Raw genomic sequence first — 17010 nt, forward strand, 5'->3', positions numbered from 1 at the left:
CTTTCTTTCTTTCTTTCTTTCTTTCTTTCTTTCTTTCTTTCTTTCTTCTTTCTTTCTTTCTTTCTTTCTTTCTTTCTTTCTTTCTTTCTTTCTTTCTTTCTTCTTTCTTTCTTTCCTTTTCTTTTCTTTTCTTTTCTTTATTTCTTTATTTCTTTCGTTCTTTCGTTCTTTCTTTGTTTCTTTGTTTCTTTGTTTCTTTGTTTCTTTGTTTCTTTGTTTCTTTCTTTGTTTCTTTCTTTGTTTCTTTCTTTCTTTCTTTCCTTTTATTTTCTTTTATTTTCTTTTCGTTCTTCCTTCCTCCCTTCCTTCCTTCCTTCCTTCCTTCCTTCCTTCCTTCCTTCCTTCCTTCCTTCCTTCCTTCCTTCCTTCCTTCCTTCCTTCCTTCCTTCCTTCCTTCCTTTCTTTCTTTCTTTCTTTCTTTCTTTCTTTCTTTCTTTCTTTCTTTCTTTCCTTTTATTTTATTTTATTTTCTTTCTTCCTTCCTTCCTTTCTTTCTTTCTTTCTTTCTTTCTTCTTCTTTCTTTCTTTCTTTCTTTCTTTCTTCCTTCCTTCCTTCCTTCCTTCCTTCCTTTCTTTCTTTCTTTCTTTCTGTAGAAGTATTTCGTAATATAGTAGTACTGTAGTAGTATTTATGTAGTAATTCTGAAGTACTTTTTGTTGGATTTCGGAAGTAGATTTTTTGTTGTATATCTGTTGTATGTTAGTCGTTTTTTATTATTACAGTAGTTTTATGATTGTATTATTTTTGTAGTATTACTGTAGTATTATTTTTCATTTTTTAGTATTATTTTTTTAGTATTTTTGTACTATCTCTGTTGTATTTTGTAGTATTTGCATATAAGAATGTGTCTTGTATATCTGTTGTACTTTTGTAATACAGTGTTACTGTATTTTTATTTTTTTTTGTATTTATTTTCCATCGGAGAATTTTTGTAGTATCACTATAGTAAACCTCATGTCATAGTATTTTTGTAATAATAGTTCTCTAGTAATGTTTTGTATTATAGTTTTATGTATTGGTATTATTTTGCTGAAATATAATTGATGTATTTCCAAAGAAGTATTTTAGTAGCAATTTAGGAGAATGTTTGTAAGTCATTTTGTCATATTTCTTTAGTATTTTTGTAATATTACTTTTGTTGTCTTTTTGTAGTATTTTTTGGAGTAAATCATTCTGTAGTAGTGTGATATAGTATTACCGTAGTAGTATTTTTGTGGTAATTCTATACTATTTTTTTTCATTTTCAAAATGAAAGCAAAATAATATATGAGGTCCCTGTTTTTAAGCTCTATATTGATATCTAGTTTTGTAGTTATTATATAGAATTTTTGTTTTATATTTCTGTAGAAGTATTTTTGAGTGGACCCAGAAAGTGACAAAAAGTTAACCACTCTCGGGGGCCCCCTAGTGGTTGCAAGGCCCTTAGCAGCCGCTTAGCTCGCCTACATTAGGCGGGACACCTCGGTTTAAGTCACAGGTGTCAAACAGGCGGCCCGCGGGCCAAATCAGGCCCGCTAAGGGATTGAATCCAGCCCGCGAGACAACACTCAGAGAAGCGCAAGAGAAAAACAAGCTGCAGGTTGAAAGATGTCAACTTGATGTTGCCAAAGCCAGGTGCCTCTCACAAAGACACTGTACTTGTATGTCTTTCTCTCTCTCTTTCTCTCTCTCTCCCTCTCTCTCCCTCTCTCTCCCCCTCTCTCTCTCTCTCTCTTCCTCTCTCTCTCCCTTTTTTCTTTTCCACTCCTTTTCTCCCACTCTGTCTCAGTCTCTTTCACTCTCTGTGTCTCTCTTTTTCTCTTCCTTTGTTGCTCTTTGTCTCTTTCTCTGTCTTTTAACCTCTTTTCCTCATCCTTCCTTTTTTTCTCTTTCTCTCTTTTCTCCTTCTCTCTTCCTACCCTTTGCACTTTCTTTTCTCTCCTTCTGTCTTTCTATTTCTCTTTGGATTTCCTTCATCCTCTCCCTTTCTTTTTCCCCTCTCTCACGTTTTTATCTCTTGTTTCTCACGCTCTCTCCCTCTCTCTCTTTCTTTGTCCCTCTCTCCTTTTCCCTCCCTCTTTCTCTTATTTTTTTATCCCTATCTTTCTTTCTCTTTAATCTACTTGTCCGGCCCCCGACAGAATGTTTGTTCTATCGTGTGGCCCCAGAGTTAAAATGAGTTTGACACTTTAAGACAATGCTCACATTTTAGTCCTCAATTCTTTTTATACAAGCAGCCACTAGAGGTCAGCATTTGTTTTTCCAGGTGGAATTCAGTCACATGTGGCTGCAGAGAGAGGAGGAAAGCTTGTTGCAGAGGAAAAAGCTTTTGACAAGTTTTGCTGCAGGAAAGGGAAAAAGAACAGCCGCGAGACACCAAAAGGTACGTTCTTTCCCTTTTTTTTAGTTTCTTTTCAAATAATGTCACGATTATTGGAGACGCGTGTTACTCAAACTGGACTGTTTGCGACATTTTCTATTTGCCTCAAGATGTTTTATGTGGATGCTCTTGAGTCAGTCATCTTGTTTCATCGTTTGGACTTTAGCGTCACGTTTATTTTAAGATGAGATTTTCTTTCAGTGTTCAACCTCTATTTGATAACTGCTGTAGAACACAAATTGATTTCATTTCTACTACACTTTAGGCAAACTGACCAAGTAAAGAACAAACACAGATTTAAGTCAAAATAAGTACTTTACGGTGTTGATTTTACCTGTGAAATTTCTCAATGCTCAAAAATCTACGGGCCCCAACAGAGATCTATGGGTCCCCAAAATTTAGTGTTATCCAGGTTGAAATTGTAAATCGGCGACAAATATGTCATATAAATCTATATATTCATTCGGTTTTAATCATCACAGTTTATTGGTAATACAAATCAGTTATCACTTCAAGATTTTTCAGTTCACAACAATATTGTACATTATACGAAATAATATTGCTGAAATTGTCCCTCGGTGCGAATGAGCGAGCGAGTTGTCTGTCCCTGTGTGCCCTGCGATTGGCTGGCAACCAGTTCAGGGTGTCCCCTGCCCACTGCCCGATGATTGCTGGGATGGGCTCCAGCACCCCCGCGACCCTACTGAGGATAAGCGGTGTAGCTGATGAGATGAGATGAGATGACTTGTTGAACTCTACACAAGAGGCATATTATACATCATTTTTAGGGTTGGGTAGGGTTACTTTAACTGGATTACTTTCAATGACTTTTGGATTACTCCAATACCAAATACGCTAATAAAAGACAAAATAAACTAAATATGAATAAAATGATGACTCACAACACGTGGTAAGCTTTCTCTCCCGGCTTTGATCTCCGGCAAAACGAACATAAAATCAGGGTTGGGTAGGGTTACTTTAACTGGATTACTTTCAAATACTTTTGGATTACTCCAATACCAAATATGCTAATAAAAGACAAAAGAAACTAAATAGGAATAAAATTTGGGTTCTCCTTCTGTTCCGGTTCTTGACCGCACACAGGTTCACCTTCTAAGATTTTTGCGACGTCCACTTTTCAAAGTTTTCATTAAAAAATGTCGAAAAAAAAATTGGGTTTCTTTTCACCATTGTATCTCACAAAAATATTTTGAGTTTGGTTCTTGGTACAGCAATGCTCTATACCAGGGGTGTCCAACGCATTTGAACTCGGGGGTCACACGATAGAACGAACATTCTGTCGGGGGCCGGACTAGTAGATTCATGGGAAAGAAAAAGAGAGATAAAAAAATAAGAGAAAGAGGGAGGGAAAAGGAGAGAGGGCGGGACAAAGTAGGAAAAAGAGAGAGAGGGAGAGAGCGTGAGAAACAAAAGATCAAAAGTCGTGAGAAAGGGGGAAAAGAAAGGGAGAGGAAGAAAGAAATCCAAAGAGAAATAGAAAGACAGAAGGAGAGAAAAGAGAAAAGAAAGCGCAAAGGGTATGAAGAGAGAAAGAGAAAAGAGAGAAAAGGAAAAAAAGGAAGTTAGAGCAAAAGAGGTTAAAAGACACAGAGAAAGAGACAAAAAGCAACAAAGGAAGAGAAAAAGAGAGACACAGAGAGTGAAAGAGAGAGAGTGGGAGAAAAGGGGTGGAAAAAAAGACACAGAGAGAGAGAGAGAGAAATTAATACAAGTACAGTGTCTTTGTGAGAAGCACCTGGCTTTGGCAACATCAAGTTGACCTATTTCAACCTGCATCTTGTTTTTCTCTTGCGCTTCTCTGAGTGTTGTCTCGCGGGCTTCAATCCCTAAGCAGGCCTGATCTGGCCCGCGGGCCGCCTGCTTGGCACCCCTGGTTTACATTACTCGCAATTGGACTTCATTTTCAAAATATTGTGCGATGGAACGAATTACCGTCATCATGGTTGACTTTGTATTTCTTTTACATTGCTTTCTATTTCATTTTACTTTTGTTCTGAGCACGGCGGCTGAGTGGTCAGGAGATTGGACCTTCCTGTGTGGAGTTTGCATGTTCTCCCCCTGCTTGCCTGGGTTTACTCCAGGCACTCCGGTTTCCTCAGGTTAGGATAATTGGCCTTTCGCTAGGTGTGAATGAGCGAGTGAGTTGTCTGTCTCTGTGTGCCCTGCGACTGGCTGGCAACCAGTTCAGGGTGTCCCCTGCTGTAGCACCCCCGCGACCCTACTGAGGATAAGCGGTGCACATAATGGACGGATGTTTAGGTGAGGGATTTTAGAACAGATTTGTAATTTGGCATCTCATCTCATCTCATTAGCCGTACCGCTTATCCTCATTAGGGTCGCGGGGGGGCTGGAGCCCATCCCAGCCATCTCCGGGCAGTGGGTAGGGGACATGGTAATGGTAATTTCTTCCTTCCTTCCTTCCTTGCTTCCTTGCTTCCTTGCTTCCTTGCTTCCTTCCTTCCTTTCTTACTTCTCTCATTGCCTTCTGTCTCTCTGCCCTTTCTTCCTTCCTCCTTTCGTTCCTTCCTTCCCCTCTTCCTTCCTTCTTATCTCATTCTTTGCTTCCCTCCAATCCTCCTTTCTCCTGTCCTTACTTCCTCCCGTTTCCTTCCTTCCTTTCTTCCTTGCTTTCCTTCTCTCCTTTTCTTCTCTTTCCCTCATTTTCTCTCTTTTTCTTCTCTTTTGATCTCTCTCTTTTTTGCTTCCATTATTTATTCTTTTTTTCTTCATATTTTCTTTCTTTTTTGTTGTTTTTATTTTTCTTATAGAACCAGAAACAACAAGGGTTGACTGTACAGCACGTGGGTTTAGTGCAAAACCTCCTGTAAATGGAATTCAGTAGGACAGGGTGGACATTTCAGTAAAGTGAGTAAGTGTGGGGTGTTTTTCTTTTTTTTTTTAACGGCACAGGCATTCGGCGTGTTTTCCCAAGTGCAGTCCTGCGGCCGACTTTTGGGCTTTTTTGGGTGTGGCGCCACTCGGCCTGTGTGCTCTCAACACTGCTCCACTGTCATCGCTCGCCGCCTTAGAGTGTGTTTGTGTCCACCCTAAATTTAACTTGACGCATTCCGACTCGTGAACTGGGTTGGGTAGGCTTACTTTAACTGGATTACTTTCAAATACTTTTGGATTACTCCAATACCAAATATGCTAATAAAAGACAAAAGAAACTCAATAGGAATCACAACACGTGGTAAGCTTTCTCTCCTGGCTTTGATCTCTTTGATCTCCGGCAAAACTAACATAAAATCAGGGTTGGGTAGGGTTACTTTAACTGGATTACTTTCAATGACTTTAGGATGACTCCAATACCAAATATGCTAATAAAAGACAAAAGAAACGAAATATGAATAAAATGATGACTCACAACACATGGTAAGCTTTCTCTCCTGGCTTTGATCTCCGGCAAAACTAACATAAAATCAGGGTTGGGTAGGGTTACTTTAACTGGATTACTTTCAATGACTTTAGGATTACTCCAATACCAAATATGCTAATAAAAGACAAAAGAAACAAAATATGAATAAAATGATGACTCACAACACATGGTAAGCTTTCTCTCCTGGCTTTGATCTCCGGCAAAACTAACATAAAATCAGGGTTGGGTAGGGTTACTTTAACTGGATTACTTTCAATGACTTTAGGATTACTCCAATACCGAATATGCTAATAAAAGACAAAAGAAACGAAATATGAATAAAATGATGACTCACAACACATGGTAAGCTTTCTCTCCTGGCATTGATCTCCGGCAAAACTAACATAAAATCAGGGTTGGGTAGGGTTACTTTAACTGGATTACTTTCAATGACTTTAGGATGACTCTAATACCGAATATGCTAATAAAAGACAAAAGAAACGAAATATGAATAAAATGATGACTCACAACACATGGTAAGCTTTCTCTCCTGGCTTTGATCTTCGGCAAAACTAACATAAAATCAGGGTTGGGTAGGGTTACTTTAACTGGATTACTTTCAATGACTTTAGGATTACTCCAATACCGAATATGCTAATAAAAGACAAAAGAAACTAAATATGAATCAAATAATGACTCACAACAGGTGGTAAGCTTTCTCTCCTGGCTTTGATCTCTTTGATCTCCGGCAAAACGAACATAAAATGCGACAGAAACAAAATGAAAATCAATCCAAACAGCTTGCCAACATCATTTTTGCAAAAAATTTAATAATTTGATTCATATTTAGTTTCTTTTGTCTTTTATGAGCATATTTGGTATTGGAGTAATAGAAAAGTCATTGAAAGTAATCCAGTTAAAGTAACCCTACCCAACCCTGCTCGTGTCTCTCTCTTTAGTTTCTTTTCCTTTTATTGTTCTACGCTTCACCTTAAACCGGGCATGTCCAACTCATTGTGGTTCCGGGGCCGAATCCAGACTTTATGTTTTGTTTTACAGTGTTATTTTTCTTTTAACGGTTGAACTGACTTATAACCTACATCACAAATCTAAGTGGGAGCTCTGAATGAAAATATGCTTGCCTCAATCGGCATTCGAGACAACATTTCCTTTCTTCCCTCTGTACCTCGCTCCCTGCATTCTTCCTTCCTCCCGCCTTTTTTTTCCTGTCTCTGTCCCTCCATCCTTCTATATCTATATGTCTGTCTTTCTTTATGTCTTTCTTTATGTCTTTCTTTCTTTCTTTCTTTCTTTCTTTCTTTCTTTCTTTCTTTCTTTCTTTCTTCCTGTCTTTCTGCCTTTCTGCCTTTCTGTCTTTTTTTCCTGTCTCTTACTTTTTCTTTCTCTTTCTTTCTTTATGTCTCTTTCTGTCTCTGTCTCCCCATCTTTCTATCTCTTCCTGTCTCTTTCTTTATGTCTTTCGTTCTGCCTCTCTTTCCATCTTTGTCTCCTTGACTTTCTTTTTCGCTTTCAGTCTCTTTCCGTCTCTGTCTCTCTGTTTTTCTGTCTTACTCTCTGTATGTCTCTCTTCGTGCCTCTGTCTCTCCATCTTTCTGTCTCTCTCCATCTCTCCATCTCTTCCTTTCTTTTTGTCTTTTGTTCTGCTTCTCTTTCTATGTCTCCTTGACTTTCTTTTTCGCTTTCAGTCTCTTTCTGTCTCTGTCTCTCTGTTTTTCTGTCTCTGACTCTGTTTATGTCTCTCCTTCTGTCTCTGTATCTCCATCTTTCTGTCTTTTGTTCTGCCTCTCTTTCTATCTTTATCTCTTTGACTTTCTGTTTCACTTTCATTCTCTCTTTCTGTCTCCGTCTCTGTTTTTCTGTCTCTCTGACTCTCTTTATGTCTCCCTTTCTGTATCTTTCTTACTTTCTGCCCCTCTTTCTATCTTTGTCTCTCTGACCTTCTGTATCTCTTTCCGTATCTATGTCAGTTTCTCTCTGTCTGACTGTCTATCCCTGTCTCTCTTTCTGTCTCTGACTCTCTTTATGTCTCTGTTCCTGTCTCTGACTCTCTTTATGTCTCTGTTCCTGTCTCTGTTTCTCCGTCTTTATATGTCTTTCTTTATTTGTCTTTCTTTCTGCCTCTCTTTCTATCTTTGTGTCTTTGACTTTCTGTATCTCTTTCTGTCACTCTCTGTCTCTCTCTGTCTCCCTCTCTCTCTCTCTCTAACTCTGTCTTTATGCCTCACTTTCTTTCTCTGTCTCTCTGTATTCCTGTCTCTCACTATGTTTCTGTCTGTCTCTGTCTCTGTGTTTTCTTCTCTTTCTCTCCCTCTATGTCTGTCTCTCTCAATGTGTCCATCTGTTTGCCTCTGTCTCTGTCTCTTTCTCTCTCTCTGTCTCTCTGATTCTGTCTCTCTTTTCTTTCTCTCTCTCTTTCTGTCTTTCATTCTCTCACCGACTCTCTCACTCCCTCCCTTATTCTTTTTAAAAGTCTCACAACTGTTTCTTTCCCCGCATATTTTACAATCCGGTTCATCACGACCAAAACGCTCCGGGATTGAGTTTCTTTCCCAGCCAACCTTCACAAATAAGTCCAAAGATACAAACTTTGATGTCTACTGTCGTTTAGTGTTTTATAAAACAACATCCCGACCTTGTAGATTGCGAATGGTTCATTTCCTTTCTCGGATGGAAACTCGGCCTAGAACGAAAACACCAGGCCGTAACCGCAATATTTCAAGGCCGCCGACTTAGGGTCTCGCACCCGACTCAAGATGGACCTCCACCCCCCCTTAAAATCGTGTTTTCCCCTTCATCGCTTCCTTGATGTTTACTACTCCTCTCCTCACATCTGTGCATATTTTTATACCATCACAGCCATCCGAATACTTCCCCTCTACGATCCGTTCTATTTAAGTATTTGTTTAGAGTGTTTCTCCGTAAGTGGTAAAAATAGCAACAGTGATTTTCGGTGCGTTGTTATTTTTAGTTCTCTTGGGGGTGTTAGAGCAGCATACAGTGGGACCTCGCTACTTCGCGGTTCCACGTTCGCGGTTTCAGAGCTTCGCGGGTCTAAAAAATAATAATAATAATATATATATATATATATATATATATATATATATATATACCGTAAATTCCGGACTATAGAGCGCACCTGATTATGAGCCGCACCCACCACCTTTCGGGAGGATAACCGATTTTGTACATACACAGGCCGCACCTGTATATTAGCCACATGCGCCCACATTGAAATAACGCAATACTAACACGAAATTAACCCATACCCGATACAGTCCAGAAAACACAGCCGGTTAATTGAGTGGAAAATGATACCGGTACTTAAGATTTAATGCAGACCTGCACAGTCCGGGTGCCTGTTGAAAGTAATCTAAGGAAAAAAGTGGATATTTCCAAAGGTAAGGTGGGAAAAATATATAGCCACTATTGTCGGCCGTGTCCACAAACACATGTCTCACCTTTACTCCACTTCCCGTCAGCCTGCGTTTCCCTTCTTTCTCATTTGCTTGTACAAAACATATCAGAATAAGTTTCGAAAATAAATACATTACAAAAATATACAGTTGCAAATACATGATATACATGGTTACACATATTTACAAAGAAAGACGGTACACCCAGAGAGTTTTCAAAGCTTTAATAATAATATTATAACTTTCATCCCAAACCGTGCCTGTGAAGGGTAGCAAAACGCTACTAGCAACACGCTCTCGACACAGTAAACAGCTCTGTTACTGTGCACTTGTGATGAGCATGGTAAACCGTCCTCATCTTCCTCCTTGTAACTGACATAATCAAAGTCGTCTTCCCCAGTATGGACACGAGGCTTTGTCACATAGACGACGTCCCACGCTCCCTTATTCAAAAACACGCTAGCAACACGCTCGCAAAGTAAAGTTTACGTGCAGTAGCTCTGTTTCCTTCTTTATCGGACTGCTCGATTGCATTTAGCTTGAAAGCTGCGTCATGTGCATTTCTTTTTGCAATTTGCATGGTGAGGATATTTCTACACTAATTTAATTTGTGCACAAGCTAAGAAGTTGCAGTCTTCCTCGGCGCATATATTCCACCGGTCTAAATCTTACCTTTTGTACTCGAGCGCCGCTGGCGGCCGTTAAAAAAATGACATAAATTGGCCGCATCACTGAATAAGCCGCAGGGTTGAACGTTTGGGGAAAAAAGTAGCGGCTTATAGTCCGGAATTTACGGTGTATATATACTGTATATTTTTTTAAATGTTTTTTTTTTTTTTGAGCATTTTTGAAGGGGCGTCGCTACTTCGCAGATTTTCACTTTTCGCGGGTGGTTTTGGTCCCCATTAACCGGGTCTAAAAAAAAAAAATAATAAAATTAAAAATAAATAAAAATAAAATAATAATAATAATAATAATATATATTTTTTTTTTTTTTTGAGCATTTTTGAAGGGGCGTCGCTACTTCGCAGAATTTCACTTTTCGCGGGTGGTTTTGGTCCCCATTAACCGCGATAACCGAGGGATTACTGTATTTCTTTTAGATAACCTTTAATTTGGCTCCGCTGGGGTTATATCAACTTGTTTGCATCCATTTTGATAAACTTCAATTTAGTTAGATTTGTTAGCATGATGTGTACACTGTATATTCATGTTTTATAACATGGGTGAGCAAAAATGGCGGTTTTGTTGAATTTTGTCTTAGAAAAGTATGGTGTGGCTCTCTCTAAAGAAACAAAATCTAAATCATTTGCTTTAATGGCTCTTTGGGTCAAAAAGGTGCAAGACCCCTGCTAAATAGGCTACGTTTGGAGCAGGGGGGGGGTCAAATCAGTTCAGTCATACCAAGGCTTCGAGCGCAAGGGGAAAAAAAATGAGCTGCAGATTGAAATATGTCCACTTGATGTCGCCAAAGTCAAGCGTCACTCAAAGAAACTGGCAGTAATTTTTCTCTCTTATTCTTTTATTTCTTTATTTGTCTCTGTTTCTCACTTCTTTCTTTCTTTCTTTCTTTCTTTCTTTCTTTCTTGTCTTCCCTCTCTCTCTCTCTCTCTCTCCCTCTTTCTCTCTCTGTCTCACTCTGTCTCACTCCCTCCATTTCTTCTCCTTCTCTCGGTCTTCATCTTTCTTTTTCTTTATTTTTCCACCTTTGTTACTTTGTTTCTTTCTTTCTTTCTTGTCTTCCTTCTCCCTCGCTCTCTTTCTCTCTCTTTTTCTTCTCTTTCTCCTCCTTTTCTTTCTTCATCTTCTCTTTTGATCCCTCTCTAGTTTTTGCTTCTGTAACCTTTTCTTTTCAACTTTTTTTCTTTCTTCCTTTTTTCTTTGTATTTTTTCTCATAATTATTTTGTTATTTTTATCGCTTTCTTTCTTTTCTTTCTTTATTTTTTCCTTCTTTCTTCCTTTCTTTCTTCCTTTCTTTCTTCCTTTCTTTCTTTTTTTTCTCCTTTGTCTTCCTTTCTTTCTTTCTTTCTCTTTTGTTTTTCTTTCTTTCCATTTTTTTCTGTCTTTTCCCTTTCTTTCTGTCTTTCCTTTTGTTCTGTTTTTTTCTTTCCTTTCTTTCTTTCCCTTTTTTCTGTCTTTTTTCCTTCTTCCATTTCTTTCTTTCCCCTTTTTCTGTCTTTTGCTCTCTTTCTCTTTTTATTTCCTTTATTTTTCTTTTATCTATTTCTCTCTCACTCTTTTTCTTTCTTTCTTTCTTTCTTTCTTTCTTTCTTTCTTTCTTTCTTTCTTTCTTTCTTTCTTTCTTTCTTTCTTTCTTTCTTGTCTTCCCTCTCGCTCTCTCTCTCTCTCTTTCTCTCTCTGTCTCACTCCCTCCTTTTCTTCTCCTTCTCTCGGTCTTCCTCTCTCTTTTTCTTTATTTTTCCACCTTTGTTACTTTGTTTCTTTCCTTCTTTCTTTCTTTCTTGTCTTCCTTCTCCCTCGCTCTCTTTCTCTCTCTTTTTCTTCTCCTTCTCCTCCTTTTCTTTCTTCATCTTCTCTTTTGATCCCTCTCTATTTTTTGCTTCTGTAACCTTTTCTTTTCAACTTTTTTTCTTTCTTCCTTTTTTATTTGTATTTTTTCTTATAATTATGTTATTTTTTATCGCTTTCTTTCCTTTCTTTCTTTCTTTTTTTCCTTATTTCTTCCTTTCTTTCTTTCTTTGTCTTGTTTTTCTTTGTTTCTTTCCATTTTTTTCTGTCTTTTCCCTTTCTTTCCCTCTTTCCATTTGTACTGTTTTTTTCTTCCCTTTTTTTCTTTCCCTTTTTTCTGTCTTTTTTCCTTCTTCCATTTCTTTCTTTCCCCCTTTTCTGTCTTTTCTTCCATTTCTTTCTTTCCCCTTTTTCTGTCTTTTGCTCTCTCTCTCTTTTTATTTCCTTTATTTTTCTTTTATCTATTTCTCTCTCACTCTTTATCTTTCTTTCTTTCTTTCCATTTTTTTCTGTCTTTTCCCTCCCTTTCTGTCTTTCCTTTTGTTCTGTTTTTTCATCCCTTTCATTCTTTCCCTTTTTTTCTGTCTTTTTTCCTTCTTCCCTTTCTTTCTTTCCCCTTTTCTGTCTTTTTCCTTCCTTCCTTTCTTTCTTTCCCTTTTGTCTGTCTTTTGCTCTCTTTCTCTTTTTATTTCCTGCATTTCTTCTTTCTCTGTTTCTCTCTCACTCTTTATCTTTCTGTCTTACTTTATTCCTCTGTTTCTTTCCCCTTTCTCTTTCTCTCTCTTTGTGTCTTTCTCTTCATCCCCCCTCTTTCTCCATTTCTCTTTAATATACCGAGAGTCTTTTTTTCTTTCTTTTCTTCCTTCTCCCTCGCTCTCTTTTTCTTCTCTTTCTCCTTCTTTTCTTTTCTCATCTTATCTTTTGATTTTTTTGCTTCTGTAACCTTTTCTTTTCAACTTTTTTTCTTTCTTCCTGTTTTATTTGTATTTATTCTCATAATTATTTTGTTATTTTTGTCACTTCCTTTCTTTTTTCTTTCTCTCTTCCTTTCTTTTGTCTTTTCCCTTTTGTCTTTCTTTCTTTCGTTCCATTTTTTCTGTCTTTTTCACACCCTTTCTCTCTTTCCTTTTGTTCAGTTTTTTTTCTTCCCTTTCTTTCTTACCCTTTTTTCTGTTTTTTTTCCTTCTTCCCTTTCTTTCTTTCCCCTTTTCTGTCTTTTTCCTTCCTTCCTTTCTTTCCCTTTTATCTGTCTTTTGCTCTCTTTCTCTTTTTATTTCCTTTATTTTTCTTTTATCTATTTCTCTCACTCTTTTTCTTTCTTTCTTTCTTTCGTTCTTTCTTTCTTTCTTTCTTTCTTTTTTTCTTTCTTTCTTTCCTTCTTCCTTTCTTTCTTTCTTTCTTTCTTTCTTTTTTCTCCTTTGTCTTCCTTTCTTTCTTTCTTTCCTTATTTCTCTTTTGTTTTTCTTTCTTTCCCCTTTTCTGTCTTTTTCCTTCCTTCCTTTCTTTCCCTTTTATCTGTCTTTTGCTCTCTTTCTCTTTTTATTTCCTTTATTTTTCTTTTATCTATTTCTCTCACTCTTTTTCTTTCTTTCTTTCTTTCGTTCTTTCTTTCTTTCTTTCTTTCTTTTTTTCTTTCTTTCTTTCCTTCTTCCTTTCTTTCTTTCTTTCTTTCTTTCTTTTTTCTCCTTTGTCTTCCTTTCTTTCTTTCTTTCCTTATTTCTCTTTTGTTTTTCTTTCTTTCCATTTTTCTGTCTTTTTCCCTCCCTTTCTTTCTTTTGTTCTGTTTTTCTTCCCTTTTTTCTGTCTTTTTTCCTTCTTCCCTTTCTTTTTTTCCCCTTTTTTTGTCTTTTCTTCTTTCCTTCCTTTCTTTCTTTCCATTTTTTCTGTCTTTTGCTCTCTTTCTCTTTTTATTTCCTTTATTTGTCTTGTATCTATTTCTCTGTCACTCTTGTTCTTTCCTTTTTTCTTTCGTTCTTTCCTTTTTTCTTTCTTTCTTCCTCTGTTTCTTTCGCTTTTCCTCTCTCTCTCTCTCTCTCTCTCTCTCTTTGTCTCTTTCTCTTCATCCCCCCTCACCGAGAGTCTTTTTTGTCTACCATCCGGCCTCCAAGCTAAAATGAGTTTGACCCCTTTCAGTTTGGAGCAATACTTTACCGCTTTTTGAGTCGGAAAGCGTCTTCTCGATAAATCCACCTCCGATCTTTAAAACTGTGTTTGCAAAGTTATATATTCGACTCTTTCTCCTCGAGTCAAGTTTTTTTGCGCTCGGACACGACTTTCAGACTTCCCCCCGAAGCAAAACAAAAAAAAGATGATTCACGTCGGAAAGAAAGAATCCATCGTGTTACTCGGTGTTACGTAATAAACAGCAAACTCCACCATGAATTATTTATCAGGATGTTTGCCGTTTAGCGATCTAGGCCGTTTTATTTCTGTCATTACACATTTGCATATCGTTGCTATTCCTAGTTTGGCCACTAGTCTGTCATTTTCACTTTCAAATGAATCGGTGATCGCTTTATAGCATCGGTGTCAAACAGGCGGCCCCGCGGGCCAGATCGGGCCCACCAATGGTTTGAATCCGGCCCGCAAAACAACAGTGAGAGAAGCGCAAGAGGAAAATGAGCTGTAGTTTTAAGTATTTCTACCGGATGTCACCATTTCCATTTCTCTCTGACTCACTTCTTTTTTTTAATTTTTTTTTTTATGTCTCCCTCTTTTTTCTTTTTCCTGTTCACTCTCTCTTTTTTCTCTTTCCTCTATTTCTCTCTCACTCTCTAACTCTTTCTTTTTCTCTGTCTTGCGCTCTGTCTATTTTCTCTCTCTAATTTACACTTTAATTCTCTTTCTTTTTCACACTCTTACTTTCCCTTTTTCGACCTCTCTCTCTCTCTCAACTCACTTTGTCTCTTTTTCTCCTGCTGACTCTTTTTCATTGTTGTTTCACTTCTCTTATTCTTTTTATCTTTCTCTTTTATCACTTTCTTGTTCTCTCTATATTCATTTCCCCTTTCTTCTCCATTCATATCTCTAGTCTGCTCTCTCTTTTTCTCTCACTGTTACTCTGTCTCCCTTGTTCTCCCTATCTGTTTATCGCTCTCTCTTTCTCTCTCTTTCCTCTATTTCTCTCTCACTCTCTAACTCTTTCTTTTTCTCTGTCTTGCGCTCTTTCTATTTTCTCTCTCTAATTTACACTTGTATTCTCTTTCTTTCTATTTTTCTTTCTTTCTTTCCCTTTTTCGACCCCTCTCTCTTTCTCTCTCTCACTTTGTCTCTTTTTCTCCCGCTGACTCTTTTTATTTCTGTCGTTTCACCTCTTTTTCTTTTTATCTTTCTCTTTTTCTCTCACTGTTACTCTGTCTCCCTTGTTCTCCCTATCTGTTTATCTCTTTTTCTCTGTCTTGCTCTCTTTCTATTTTCTCGCTCTAATTTACACTTTAATTCTCTTTCTTTCTATTTTTCTTTCTTTCTCACCCTCTTACTTTCCCTTGTTCTCCCTATCTGTTTATCACTCTCTCTTTCTCTCACTTTTCTCTATTTCTCTCTCACTCTCTAACTCTTTCTTTTTCTCTGTCTTGCTCTCTTTCTATTTTCTCCCTCTAATTTACACTTTAATTCTCTTTCTATTTTTCTCTTTCTTTCTTTCCCTTATTCGACCTCTCTCTCTCTCTCTCTCTCGCCTCACTTTGTCTCTTTTTCTCCTGCTGACTCTTTTTCTTTGTTGTTTCACTTCTCTTATTCTTTTTATCTTTCTCTTTTATCACTTTCTTGTTCTCTCTATATTCATTTCCCCTTTCTTCTCCATTCATATCTCTAGTCTGCTCTCTCTTTTTCTCTCATTGTTACTCTGTCTCCCTTGTTCTCCCTATCTGTTTATCACTCTCTCTTTCTCTCGCTTTTCTCTATTTCTCTCTCACTCTCTAACTCTTTCTTTTTCTCTGTCTTGCTCTCTTTCTATTTTCGCCCTCCGTCACGAGAATTCTTCAGGGCAGGGAGTTGATTCCTCGAATAACTGCATTTTTGTGCGCTAAAACCCATGTCCATAGGATAGAAAGTAGTCCAAATGTTTAGTTGTCAAAACGGGAAGAAAAACGCCAAAGATAGAAGCAGAAAATAAAACAATAAATCACATAAAGTGAGAGATAACAGGGGGAGCTGCTGGAAAGGCAGCCGCTCAGTGGCGGCGCCGCTTTGGGAGCAAAACGTAGTGCCTGGAGAAACCCCACGCCGGAAAAAACATGTGAAGTCTGTTCATATCCATTTTTAATGGTGCCATACATGCAAACAACATGCCTTCGTAAGAACAGCAAAACTGATTGTGTGTTTTGGTCCATGAAAAGAATGCTAAATCATTTCTTCCAATTGGAAGAACATTATTCAATGTACCACCAACTAGTGCAGTGTCCTGGTTTGCCTGCATCCCTGCGTCCTAGACTCATCATTTTTGCTGGGGACGCATAGCGTCAAGTCAACGTGCGTCCCCGGGACGCAACTTTTTGTACACCAAATTGTCATTATTACCCGATTACTTTTTTTTTTAAACAAAGATTTACCGCACTCCAAACTTTTCGCCAGGCAGATCCGCCATTGTTGTTTTGGTCTCGCGGTTCGAGTTTTCGTCCGCACGCCGATCTCGGCAAACGAGATCTCGTTGTTTCGAGATGACGTCATTGTTGTGGTGCTTGTCGTAGAGGGAAGATGAAAATCAACACAAATTGGTAATTTCTTCAGTCTCAGTCTTAAGTCGAAACCTATTGCAGATAGTGATAACAACGGCAATCATTCCGGCACGAAAAAAACGGCGGAAAAATTCTTCGAAAGATCGCGGAGGCAAGGAAAACACGTGTGTTGAAGCGAACGATTCGACGAATGAAAATAAACAAAAGAATACTCTTAGCAAGAAAAGGACTTTTCTGCCAAAATTGACTCAATTATAATCCTGGTTACGCTATGAGGAGGATGATAATGGATTGGACCTTGAGAAGGCATTACAACTGTGGCGGGACAGCAAACCACGAAGAATATATGAACTGAAAAATCTGAAGTGATAACTTGATTTATATTACCAATTAATTGTGATGATTAAAACTGCATGAAGATATAGACTAATATTTCAGCAATATTATTTTGTATAGTGTACAATATTGTGAACTGAAAAATCTCAAGTGATAACTGATTTGTAATCCCAATTAACTGTGGTGCTTAAAACTGAATGAAAATATAGAATAATATTTCAGCAATATTATTATGTTGTTACGAGGAGGACCGGACCAGAACGGAGGCAGGAGCCAGGAAGGGAGAACTCAATTGCGTCGACGATCAAAACTTTTATTTACCAAAATAAAAGTCGTCCAAAACTCAGGGACAAGA

At 37.8% G+C, this 17010-nt stretch overlaps 1 protein-coding gene across 1 annotated transcript in view; it reads left to right on the top strand.

The window, feature by feature from the left end:
- Positions 1-2263: 2263 nt before the first annotated feature.
- The window catches only part of tspan4a (tetraspanin 4a), a 344680-nt gene continuing 329933 nt past the window's right edge, over positions 2264-17010 (top strand). The window contains exon 1 of the mRNA XM_088333567.1: positions 2264-2363. The gene's annotated coding sequence lies outside the window, so the exon portion shown is untranslated. The remainder of the gene's footprint in view (positions 2364-17010) is intronic.

This window comes from Urocampus carinirostris, chromosome 4 (assembly GCF_059441175.1).
Source record: "Urocampus carinirostris isolate Australia breed hairy pipefish chromosome 4, RoL_Ucar_1.0, whole genome shotgun sequence".
Classification (NCBI taxonomy): Eukaryota; Metazoa; Chordata; class Actinopteri; order Syngnathiformes; family Syngnathidae; genus Urocampus; species Urocampus carinirostris.